The 13696-nt window shown below is 38.3% G+C and overlaps 1 pseudogene; it reads left to right on the top strand.

Annotated features, from left to right (window-relative positions):
• Positions 1–9979: 9979 nt before the first annotated feature.
• On the top strand, positions 9980–12488 carry LOC148197499 (uncharacterized; annotated as a pseudogene).
• The last annotated feature ends 1208 nt before the right edge of the window (positions 12489–13696 follow it).

Here is a 13696-nt window from a genome sequence, read left to right as displayed (position 1 = left end):
ATGTACCATGATGTCGAAAAAGGAAGGTGGAAAATACATCTCCAATTGACATAGTAGTCTTATTCCCTCATTTTCCAAGTCATCTAAACCTCGAGGGTCAACAACTTTCTTGCAAATGGCATTAAAGAAAAAACTCAGATGTGTCAGAATACCCCTAACAGAAGGAGGTAATATGCCTCGAATAACAACAGGTAACAATTGTTGCATCAATACATGACAATCGTGAGACTTTAAACCAACTAGCTTTAAGTCTTGCATAAACACAAGGTTATTGATATTTGAAGAATAACCTTGCGGAACCTTCACACTTCTTAAACAGTTACAAAAACTTTGTTTTTCTTTTTTGGAAAGTGTGTGACATGCTAGGGGTAGATAGGTGCGTCTTCCTATTATCTGTGGATGTAACTCAGATCGGATTCCCATGTCAGCCAAATCTTGTCTTGCTTTTATTCCGTCTTTGCTCTTCCCTTTGACGTTTAATAAAGTTCCAATGACACTGTCACAAACATTTTTTCAACGTGCATCACATCAATACAATGTCTAACATCAAGTTCACACCAATATGGAAGCTTAAAAAATATTGATCGTTTCTTCCAAATGTTCTTTGTAGAGGTACTTTTATGATGTTTTCCAAACACAATGTCAATGTTTTTGACTTCGTTGTACACCTCTTCACCATTTCGGGGTCTGCACACAACCTCATCCTCAACACTTCCATTAAATGCTTTTTTCAATCTACGATAAGGATGATTACGAGGAAGAAATTTTCGATGTCTTGTATATACCGTCTTCTGACCATGCTTCAACTGAAGGTAACTAGTGTTTTCTTCACATATGGGACATGCAAAATGACCTTTAACACTATAACCGCTCAAGTTTCCATACGCTGGGAAATCATTTATAGTGCAAAACAACATTGCACGCAAACATAACTGTTCCTGAACATGTGAATCAAACACGTTGACCCCTTCTTCCCACAACAATTTCAAATCATCAATTAAAGGTGCTAAGTAAACATCAATGTCATTTCCAGGTTGTCTAGGACCCGATATCATCATGGACAACATCACATATTTTCTCTTCATGCACAACGAAGGAGAAAGATTGTAAATCGTCAACATAACTGGCCACAAATTGTGTTTGCTACTTAAGTTTCCATAAGGATTCATACCATCAGTTGCAAGTGCAAGCCTTAAGTTTCTTGGATCTTCACCAAATTCAGGGAATTTGTCATCAATCTTTTTCCATTGTGGTGAATCAGCAGGGTGTTGAAGAAGATTATCGCACTTTCTTTCGTCAGAGTGCCATTTAAGGTTCTTTGCATCTTCTTTAACAGAGAACATACGTTTGAACCTAGGTATTATAGGCAAATACCACATCACCTTAGCAGGTGCACCATCATTACCTTCATTAGCAGTGACTCTGTCAGATTTCTTTTTAAAACGGGATAAACCACATGTTGGACAATACTTTAACGAAGCAAACTCCTTTGTGTACAAAACACAATCATTAAGACAAGCATGTATCTTTTGATATTCAATTCCCATTGGACATAAAATTTTTTTGGCCTCGTAATTACGAATAGGTAGAGTATTATTTTCTGGAAGCATCTCCTTCAACAACTCCAACAACTCGGTGAAACTTTTATCGATCCATCCATTCCTTGCTTTTAAACTAAACAACTTTAAAGTTGAAGACAGACGTGTAAAGTTCGAGCATCCTGGGAACAACGGTTGCTTTGAATCATTAATAAGAGAATCATACAAATTAGCCCTTCAAAAATTATCTTCACCGACATCACGTATCATGTCCTCTAAATGGTCACTCATCCATTCTTCCACATAATTCGTTCCTCGTGACGTGGTAGGCTGGTCCAGTACTTCTCCATGCCAAGTCCAAACGGTATAAGTCCTCATTATGTCGTACATGAATAGATGGTCACGCAAATTGACTAAGTCTTGCCGTATTTGATTAAGGCAACGGACACAAGGACAAAAATATGTCCCGTTGACAGACTTAGCATTTTGTTCAACGTATTGCAAGAACTTCGAAACACCCTTATCATATTCTTCACTGATGCGACGTTCGTTCATCCAGCTTCGATCCATACTATGTTCGTAAAATCAACAATTGAAGTTTTTTAACTCTCACAAGGTTAGGCCCTATCCATTCAAAAAAATTAATTTTCATAATTTGCTAAGACACGTGCATTGAAGTCTACATCATAAAATTGATAAGATTTCGGCAGCATTTCGCATTGGTCTCCGAAATACACGAAATGAGAGTAGTCAACGATGACCACAATCAAATATGCATCCGGAGAACAACACAAATACTAAACCAAAATTTTATCAATCTTATCCGTAAACTCAAATTGACATGTTATTACAAATTATGAAAATTAATTTTCTCAAACTATCCAATCGGACATTTCAAAATTTAACACAAATGATTAAAAGATTAATCGTTTGTGTTAAAATTCAAATGGGAACTAAGTGTCACTCAATGATTTGATACTTATATACTAACATATCACAATTATAATAACACAAGTAATACATGCATATTCAAAAGCCAATAACACATGCATACCTTAGAGTAAAAAACATGGATACACAAAACCCAATTACATGCATACAAAAATTTATCAACCAATAAGCTAACCTGAAAAGATTGATTCAAAATGAAAGGGAGGGAAATCGAGGAGGGAACGGCCTAAAACGTAGCCCAAAAACAAGCAAAGAAGCCGCCCAAGAACACGCAAAAAACTGCACCAAAACGCACCGAAAACGATTTTTAATCGGTTCAAATCAAAGATATCTCATCACAGAGCAATGTAATCGGATTGAAAGTAAATTTAAACGGTCCAAAAGAGAGAAAATGCACCTAGAGAAGAATTGGCGCAGACAACGTTCGCGAGGAAGACGATGAACAGTGAGCAACTGCTCGCGGGTTCGCGTTTCCCATATTAATACTGTTAGACGTCCGGTACTCTTGGGCCCGGACGTCTATAATATTATGTCTTTCGGATTTAAGATTGGTATTCGTGGGGGGGTTTTAGACGTCCGTGGAAGGGGCCCGGACGTCTATAATATTATAGACGTCCGTCCCCTCCTAGGACGACCAAATGAACGCTTCAACTCCCCTGTCAGCCCATTAAACGTCCGTGTAGGAGGGGCACGGACGTCTATAATATTATAGACGTCCGGCCCCCCATGTCGGACGTTTAGGGTGTTGACAGGGTGGTTGAAGAATTAATTGTCTTCAGCCCCTTAGACGTCCGTCTTGGGAGGGGACGGACGTCTACGAGGCAGAACAAATGAACGCTTCAACTCCCCTGTCAGCTCATTAAACGTACGTGCAGGAGGGGCACGGACGTCTATAATATTATAGACGTCCGGCCCCCTCCCCACGGACGTTTAAGGGGCTGAAGACAATTAATTCTTCAACCACCCTGTCAGCACCCTAAACGTCCAACATGGGGGGCCGGACGTCTATAATTTTATAGACGTCCGTGCCCCTCCTGTACGGACGTTTAATGGGCTGACAGGGGAGTTGAAGCGTTCATTTGGTTTAGCCTCTTAGACGTCCGGGCCCCTCCCACGGACGTCTATAGTATTATAGACGTCCGTTGTGGGGGGACGGACGTATATGGGGGACGTTAAAAGTGTGAATTAGTAGTTTCTACACCAGCATTGGGACCAGTTACGACCAGTTCAGTCTATGTCGGATGCCTGATCCAAATTGCAGGACGCAAGTTCAAAGTGAACTTGATCTGCTTACCCCTTCAAAATCTATACATTATTTTGGGAATGGATTGGTTGACTGCCAATCACGTTCTTATTAACTGCGGGAAACAAAAGATAGAGTTTCTAAATTTGAATGATTTAGAACTAAGCTCAACTTGGGTCGTTGCCAAGGATATCAAAGATGGAGCTACTTGCTATGTGGTGTTAGCTCAGGAGAAAAGAGAGAATACTAAAGAACAAATCATCGGAATACTTGTGGTAGAAGAATATGTTGATGTTTTTCCAAAAGAAGTACCAGGTTTACCACCTAGTCGAGAGATCGATTTCACAATAGATCTAGTGCCCGGAGCTGGCCCGGTTTCTATGGCTCCATACAGAATGGCTCCTGCCGAACTAGCAAAGTTGAAAAAGCAAATCGAAGATCTGTTGGAGAAGAAGTTTATCCGTCCAAGTGTGTCTCCATGGGGGCTCCTGTATTGCTGGTGAAGAAAAAGGATGGAAGTTCAAGGTTGTATGTGGACTATCGACAGTTGAACAAGGTTACAATTAAGAACAAGGTTACAATTAAGAACAAGTATCCTTTGCCAAGAATCGATGACCTATTAGATCAGTTGAGAAGAGTAGGGGTGTTTTCAAAAATTGATCTCAGATCTTTGTACCATCAGATTCTTGTCAAGACGGAAGATGTACAAAAGACGGCTTTCAGATCTCGCTACGGACACTTTGAGTACGTAGTAATGCCGTTTGGCGTGACGAATGCTCCAGCGATTTTTATGGACTACATGAACAGAATATTTCGGTCATGTTTAGATAAGTTCGTGGTAGTATTTATAGACGATATTCTTATCTATTCAAAGAATAAGGAAAAGCATGCGGAACACTTGAGGGTGGCGTTGGAAATTTTGAGAAAACATCAACTCTATGGGAAACTGTCAAAGTGTGAGTTCTGGTTAAAGAAAGTACAATTTTTGGGTCATGTGATTTCTGCTCAAGGAATCTCAGTGGATCCAGCAAAAGTGGAAGTTGTGCTAAAGTGGGAGCGGCCGAAAACTGTAACTGAAGTACAAAGTTTTGTAGGATTAGCCGGTTATTATCGACGATTTGTCGAAGGGTTTTCCAAGATTGTAGGTCCTCTAACTCAGTTAACTCGCAAAGATCAACCATTTGTGTGGACTGACAAGTGCGAAGCCAGTTTTGAAGATATGAAGCAACGACTAACGTCAGCACCAGTATTAATCATTCCAGACTCTAGCAAATCTTTTGAGGTGTACTGTGATGCGTCATACCAAGGATTGGGGTGCGTTCTGATGCAAGGAAGGAGACCTGTGGCTTATGCATCTAGGCAACTGAAGGCGCATGAGAAGAACTACCCAACGCATGACATAGAACTTGCAGCAGTAATATTTGCATTAAAGACATGGAGACACTACATCTATGGGGCAAGTCTATTCACTTGTGTAAATTTAGTTTTCATGATTATATTTTTTCTTATTTTCGAGTTATTATGGTAAAACATTCCTTTTAATTGTTTTTACCGTTTGATTTAGCTAAAATTTTAATATATGAATCCTAAGACCTATTTCTTCACTTTGACCGTTCAGATCATTAATTAAGAGTCTATACTTGAAGAAATAAGTTCTGCATGTTTGAGTAAATTAATTAGCCCTGTTATTGTGTTACTGAGTCCTGTCGGTAAAATATAGATTTTGTTCTATTTGACCGTTAGATTAACCTGAAAATTTGATATATGATTCCTAAGATATATTACTATAATTTGACCGTTCGGATTTGTAATTAGAAGTCTGTGTTGAGAAATAAATTTCGAAAATTTAAAAAGTATGATGAACACTATATTTTTGTTCTTGAGTTATCATGGTAAAAACTTCATATATATTTCATTTACCGTTACATTGAGCCCAAACTTTAATATGTAGTTCCTAAGATATGTTGATGTATTTTGGCTGATCTATGACCTTTGATTGGTGAAAATCTGTTGAGTTATACTCGTTATGGGAAAAATGAGTTTATAATATGAAGTATGATATCTGGTAATATGTTTAATTTATTGACACCAAAATGGGTTATTGTCAATTTATGATTAAAGAATGAACATGATTGAGTTAGGTGGATAAGAGGGTATGAATTGTTGATTTTATTAAATGTTGGAGTGGATATAAGAAATCATTACTTATGAAATGATGTTTACTACTGTAGTATGTTGGGTTTATACCATGAGAGCTTGATATGAGTAAAGTAACACCCGAGGTTTATGAAAGCAGGCAGAAAGTGGTGTGACCATAAGGCTTTGACATAAACATATGATTCGTAAGTTTTATGAAAGCAGGCAGAAAGTGGTCTGACCATAAGGCGTTGACATAAACATATGATTCGTAAGTTTTATGAAAGCATGCAGAAAGTGGTGTGACCATAAGGCTTTGACATAAACATATGATTCGTAAGTTTTATAGAAACAGGCAGAGAGATGCCTAACCATAAGGCTTCAGAAAGTAAGACATAGTATACAGGTAAGGCTTAAGGAAGCAGGCAGAGATCGGTCTGACCATAAGGCTTCGTGAGTAAGCATGGTATACTTGTAAGGTTTATGAAAATGAGAAAGATGATTTTGAAGAAGTTAAGAAAGAAAAAAAATGAATTAATAACATCGGGATAATGGTATTTATAAATTGCAGAAATACATGATTGAATCATTTATATTATAAGTAAGTTTAATGATTGTATGATATGGTTGGCTTACCCTTATTTGTTTGTGCTATGATCATATAACTCATGTTATATGTGAGCAGATAATGTTGCAGATGCGGTTGAAAAAGCTTAGAGATGATGAGAGAGATGCGGGGAAAAACTTTCAGGGCTTTTTATAAAAAGAATAAATTTGCATTGGAAAAATATGTTGTGTAAGACTTATAAGTTTAATTTCGAATTTATGTTAAGTGGTGAAGACTATATTGTTTAAAGTTTGTAAGTTTTGAATTGTACTTTGGAAGAATTGAAATAAAGTTTGATTGTTTATATCAGATAACAAATTAATTTAGTCTTTACTACCAGTAATACCCTTTAAATTAATTGGGGTGTTACAACTTCACCCTCAATGCATGTTGCCTTTTTGGTGGGGCAAGCAGAGGCTGTATGACCATGTCCTAAGCATTTAAAACATTTAATGTGACTTGGTCTAGAAGGACATTTAGGTGGGGAAGAGGAATGGTTAGAAGAAGAATGAGGACAAGATTTGTTAGTGGGCTCCTTAGAAACATCCTTGGTTTTATCCTTTGATGATGAGGATTTGTAGAAAACATCTCTTGAAGATTTGGAAAATTTGTTGTGACAAGCTTCTTTTTTCAAGAGTTTCTTCTCTACTTTCATGGCTCTATGAACCACTACATCTAAAGTCTCATAATCATGAAATTCAATTATATCTTGGATGTTGCTATTAAGTCCACTAATAAATCTAACTATTTTTGCATGATCATTTTCTTTAAGGTTAGTACGATGTAGGAGCACTTCGAGCTCGCGAGCATACTCCTCCACACTTCGTCTACCTTGAGTAAGCCGTTGGAGCTTAATCAAGAGGTCCCTATGGTAGTATGGAGGTACGAAATGTTGGTACAAAATGTCCCTGCAATGTTCCCAGGTACTCGCGGGTGAGGCCATGGTTAAGTATCTCCTATTTAGCCATTGTTTGGCGTATCCCTCTAAAGCTAAACAAGCTAACTTTACACGCAAAGGTCCATTTACACTATACAAATAAAAAATTTGGTCTACTTTAGCTATCCAATCTAGAAAAATAGACGGCTCGACTTCCCCTTTGAAAGTAGGCAAGTTCAACTTTGGTAGTGTAAGGCCTTGGTCCATAGCTTTATCTTCTTGATGCTTCTTTGGCGAGGGAAGGTATACATTTACGGTTCTAGCTTCTTGCTTCTTCTTGTAGGAACCATGATCATGACCATGAGGTTGCTCCCCTTTTGCTTTCGCGTCCTTGTCCAACCGTTTACTAATGGAGTCAAGTTGATGTTGTATTTGTGGAAAAGCCTTCATCAAATCAAATTTGCTAGAAGCACTTCCGTGATGACTAGCTCCATTGGAGGAAACACGGCTTGAACCTGCAGACATGTTAACAACGCAAACAACAGCAAAGCTAACACACAAAACTGGTTAGAAACAGCCAAAAATCATGGCCCAAACAGCAGCACACGGTTTCACTCAAAACAACAAGAAAAGAAGCTCAAATCTCTCGGCAAAGTGTCTAAAAAAAGTGTCTCAAAAGTCCGCTTTGAGAGCACCAACTCAAGTTTAAAGCAAATGGAAAAATGTACAATCCACCCTTAATGCAAAAGAGCCAAATCAAGACAGCACATGGTAGAAGTCAAGAAAAATGAATGAAAACTACAAGACAAATAATGGAAATGGAACCTAAAAAATCATGAAACTTGGCACACAATAAGGAGGCAGCAATCTAATGATTTTATGAAGACAAAACAACAAGAAAAATGGAGGCAAAACAGTGGCACAAAATGAACAAGACAACAGCAAACAAATTGACACAACTAAGAAGTAAATCACACCAACATGCTAGGCATACATGATGGACAAATTTATGAACACCAAAATATGATGTCACAAACTTGTTTTTCAATCGGCAAGTATGACCGAATCGTTCAAGTAATAAACTTGGTAAGACCAAGTATCGTTCTTCCCAAAGGACTCACGGCCTAGTTTAGTTGTGTGGTTTATTGATTAGCTAAGACTTAAAGACGAAATATTTGGATTTTATATGCAAAAGACGAAAATTAAATATGTATGCATGAAGTTTTGATCAATGGCAAAAGCAAAAGATAAACACTTTCAATGAAATATATGTATGAATATGTTGTTGGGGTTCAATTTCATCTTATCCACTCTCATATATTTTAGGAATTCAACATTCAAATCATCATTGTTAATGCCACTCTCTAAAGTACCTTTCAAGAAGGCTTCTCCCTAATCACGAGTTCATACAATTCCTAGCATTCCTAATGATTAGTTCATAAGTGCAGGAGCTTAACGACAACCAATATGATATTGGGAGAAATTCCCCGGATCTAGACTTCCCCGTACGCGCCTATATCGACAAAACCAATAATCATGCATCGAATGAGTTAAACAATGCAAGCATTAAGCAAAGAGGAAAAACCCTAACTAATGATGAAAGAAAGCATAGATCTTAAATAAAAGATGTAAACACAAATTCCATATATGAGAGCTTCAAAAGATTACATTGATTCCCCAACAAACATACAGAGTTTAGTTCACCATATTCATGGTAAACCTAGATGAATAACAATGAAAGAATGAAAGATAAAACCCTAAAAAGGTGAAGAGGAAGCCTCAGCATCCAAGATCCTCCTTCAACGGGGTGGAAGAGAGAGTGTTTTCTTCGTTCCGGCCAAAGATACCTAACCCTAGGAAACCCTAAAGCTTATATATTATTCGTAAATTACAGAAAATTAGGTCCAAGCCCATAAAAGTGCCGCTCAGCGGTAAAGTACCGCTCAGCGGTAAGTGCGTGAGTCGTTTCTTCCCCTCAACGGCCATTTTGCTCCTCAGCGGACCTCCCGTAAGCTCCTGATTGCCGCTCAGCGGTAAACTGCCGCTGAGCGGTGACTTCGGCTTCTCCTTTTGCACTTTTTGATGTCTTTTCTGATTCCATCTCTCTCCTTCTTCACTTCTTTCACCAAATTCACCTTAAAACCTGCACAAAAACACTGAAATCAAGCATAAACCTGTCCAACTCTCTTATTTATAAAAATATGAAGAAAAGCATGATTTCAAGCTAGTTTCTAAGTATAAAGGTTGCTTTTAGTATCAATTTTAAGCATGAAAATAACAGTTTTTCAACTGTTATCAGTAAGCAATGTGGGACTTTCCATAGCTTGGTCTTAAAAAGAATAAAAGAGAAAGTGAGCATTTTTAGGCGTGTAGGAGTTAGGAAGCATAGCTAGTGTTAGTTTTTGAACTCTAGGAGAGCTAGGAAGCTTATAAACCCTTTTGGAATGAGAGAATTAAGCAATGTGGGGCTCCCATGCACCTAGGGACGTTGCAGCTGCTGCTGGACAGAACTTGGAGCCTTCCAAGTCCCACATCTCTTGAAACTCATCACCAAAGTCATTCCAAAAGCTATATAAGCAACCTAGGGGTTCTTCTTTGTAGACACCTTACCTTTGCATTGAATGAAATTTGAGTTGAATTGCAATCTTGCATTCTTCTTTGAGATAGAATTCTGTCTCTAAAGTCCCAAATTTGGGCAGGCCTTATCTTGCTCAAGCAAGTGGCGGTCCTCTTCATGATGCTTATCTTGGAAGCTTGTTCAAGTGGCGGATCTTCATTTCCTAAGTTTCCTTTTCTCTAATCTCTTCCATTTCTTAAATGACATTTAGTATATTCTCTCTAGGTATGCACTTCCCCATCATGTGGTATCATGAGCCTTAGGTTTTTGATCTCTTAGGAATTGCATGCTAGAGTAGAATAGCTTAGAAATGTTCATTTTCGCTGAGCCAATTTCTGTCTCGCCCAGCTTCTGCGTCCCTGTTACAGTCAACTTGTATGATTTAGTTTAGCTTCATTTCTTGTCCGTTTTCCATGAAATTTTTTTTCCTAGTTTCGTATGGATGTCTAGTTTCATGAACAATTTTTACTTTTCTCAAATTCGTTCTGTACTGTTCCCAGTAAAGTTTTTTCTCCACTGTGTTCATCCAGTTTTCTGCTGTTGAATTAATACTCCACTGTTTTGCTTTGTTGTTGGCTGTTTGGACATTTTGGTGGCTGTAATTGCTCCCTGGACGTTGCTACACCCTCTCAATACTCTTAAGCAAGGAATCAACACTTCAAATCAATGCTTTGAGGGACTAAACCGTGGCTGTCCAGAGCCTTGTGCAAGTAGACTTTTCATCAAACAGCAACAATGCTATTGGAGGTCTTCAACAAGTAGGTGTCCTATTTCCTTTTGTTTGTTTGTTCCAGCTGTAATTTCTTGTCTTGGCTGGATTGTATGTGTCTTTTCTTGCTTATTAGCTTTGAATTGAGTCATATGTTTGTTCCTCTTTAGGAGTTTTCTAGAGTATTTTTCTGAAATTGCATAGCTAAGAGTATTTTTACATCTCCTTGCTTGTATGATGAATTGAGCTTGATCATCATTGGATTTAAGCGTGTGAACCTTGCTTATTTGTTCTGTATAAATAGAGGCTATAAACCATTACAAATGTGCTTCCAATCAAACACATTTTCTTCATTAAAGTGGCTTGGCCGAGACATTTTACCAAGTGCTGTTTGTTGTATCAAAATAAAATCAACAAAAAAAAATTGGTTGCTGTTTGGTGTGCTTGGCCGAGAGTTTTCTCATTGATTGGTGTGTTTGATTGCTTCATTTAGAGCCTCTTTTTCATTTCCAATACAGAATATTTTGGTTTGAGGTTTGCCAAAATTATTTCCAGCATTAATTCGGTCTTGCTCTTCATGTATGCGTAGCATGTTGATGTGATTTTGCTCCTTAGTTGTGTTAATTTTCTTTGCTGTCTTGTTCATTTTGTGCCACTGTTTTGACTCCAATTTCTTGTTGTTTTGTCTCTTCACATTCATTAGATTGCTGCCTCCTTATTGTGTGCCAAGTTTCTTGATTTTTAGGTTCCATTTCCCTCATTTGTCTTGTAGTTTTCATTCATTTTTTTGGCTTCTACCATGGACTGTCTTGATTTGGCTCCTTTGCATTGAGGGTGGATTGTACATCTTTCCATTTGCTTTGGACTTGAGTTGGTGCTCTCAAAGTGGACTTGTGAAACATTTTACTATCTTAAAAGAAGGGTGCTGCCCTTTCCTTTTTTCTTTGAGACACTTGCCGTGAGTTTTGAACCATTTCATTGCTTTATTTGAGTGAAACCGTGACCAGAATTGTGGCTGCTGTATTGCCGTGATTTTTCATTGGTTCTAACCTGTTTTTGGTGTTAGTTTTTTGTGGTTGTTGCCTTACCATGTCTGCAGGTTCCAGTCGTGCTTCATTTCATGGCGATAGCCCCCATGGAAGTCCTTCTAGCAAGTTTGATGTGATGAAGGCCTTCCAACAAATGCAACATCAACTTGATGCTATGAGCAAACGGTTAAACGCGGAAACAAAGGCTAAAGGGAAGCAATCTCATGGTCATGATCATGGTTCCTACAAGAAGAAGCAAGAAGCTAGAACCATAAATGTATACCTTCCCTCGCCAAAGAAGCATCAAGAAGATAAAGCTATGGACCAAGGCCTTACACTACCAAAGTTGAACTTGCCTACTTTCAAAGGGGAAGTCGAGCCGTCTATTTTTTTAGATTGGATAGCTAAAGTAGACCAAATTTTTGATTTATATAGTGTAAATGGACCTTTGCGTGTAAAGTTAGCTTGTTTAGCTTTAGAGGGATACACCAAACAATGGCTAAATAGGAGATACTTAACCATGGCCTCACCCGCGAGTACATAGGAACATTGCAGGGACATTTTGTACCAACGTTTCGTACCTCCATACTACCATAGGGACCTCTTGATTAAGCTCCAATGGCTTACTCAAGGTAGACGAAGTGTGGAGGAGTATGCTCGCGAGCTCGAAGTGCTCCTACATCATACTAACCTTAAAGAAAATGATCATGCAAAAATAGTTAGATTTATTAGTGGACTTAATAGCAACATCCAAGATATAATTGAATTCCATGTTGATGAGACTTTAGATGTAGTGGTTCATAGAGCCATGAAAGTAGAGAAGAAACTCTTGAAAAAAGAAGCTTGTCAAAACAAATTTTCCAAATCTTCAAGAGATGTTTTCTACAAATCCTCATCATCAAAGAATAAAAACACGGATGTTTCTAAGGAGCCCACTAACAAATCGTTTTCTCATTTTTCTTCTAACCATTCCTCTTCCCCACCTAAATCTCCTTCTAGACCAAGTCACATTAAATGTTCTAAATGTTTAGGACATGGTCATATAGCCTCTGCCTGCCCCACCAAAAAGGCAACATGCATTGAGGGTGAAGTAATTATGACTAATGAGTCTACCTCTTCCTTAACTTCACCAACCTATAGCTCTTCTTCCTCATCAAGTGATGCCAAAGATGATACAAGAAGGTCTAGCACCATAGGACCCATCACAAGAGGGATGGCCAAAAAGCTCCAAGATGAGTATTCTCCCCAAGGTCAAATACTATTTGCTATTTTTGGATGGAAAATTGGAGAACAAGAAGATGTTACAAATTTGCCAAAACATGGAGAAGGGTAAAATGGACATTTTCACACAAGAAGGGGTGTGCTTATCCTTCTAAGGGGTGGCATTAGTAAAGTTTTTCTCTCCACATGTAAAACTCACGTGTTTCATAAGGCTTTCTAGAAGCCACACATTTAGCACATGGTTAGCATTTCAGATCTAAAAAGAAACGTGTAAAGGCTTGCTTAAGCTTTGAGATTGATCTATAAAAATCTCATAAGCAAAGCTTGTAGCTCACTTTTGAATACATGGAGTTTTACTATGCTGATGCATTTTTCCAGCAACCAGAACTCTGCCAAAAGTCACCTCTTATTGAGCTTTCCTTCTCCTTCTAGCTTCCTTCCAGTGAAGGCTTTCTGAGTTAGATAATCCACTCACCATAGAGCTCTGCATCCATCTCTACATCCATCTCTGCATCCAGATCTGCCTCCACTGCATTGACTATACTGCTGCTGCTAAATCACGTCTTCGTCCGCTGCCACTGCTTCTCGTGAGCCATATTCAACATTGCTCATGATTCCATTCATCATTCCACTGCCTTCAATCCTCACTTCTGCTGGAGCAACTTCATCAAGTGGTATTCAGAGCCTAGGTTCTGCATCACGCTCCAGCTAAGTCAATTTTTTATGTCATCAACATTCCTTTCGTGTCTTCATTCTGTGCACACTGTTT

This window comes from Vigna umbellata, chromosome 5, assembly GCF_029865625.1.
Source record: "Vigna umbellata cultivar VRB3 chromosome 5, Vumbellata_1.0, whole genome shotgun sequence".
NCBI classification, from domain to species: domain Eukaryota; kingdom Viridiplantae; phylum Streptophyta; class Magnoliopsida; order Fabales; family Fabaceae; genus Vigna; species Vigna umbellata.
This window is presented reverse-complemented; position numbering and strand designations above follow the sequence as displayed.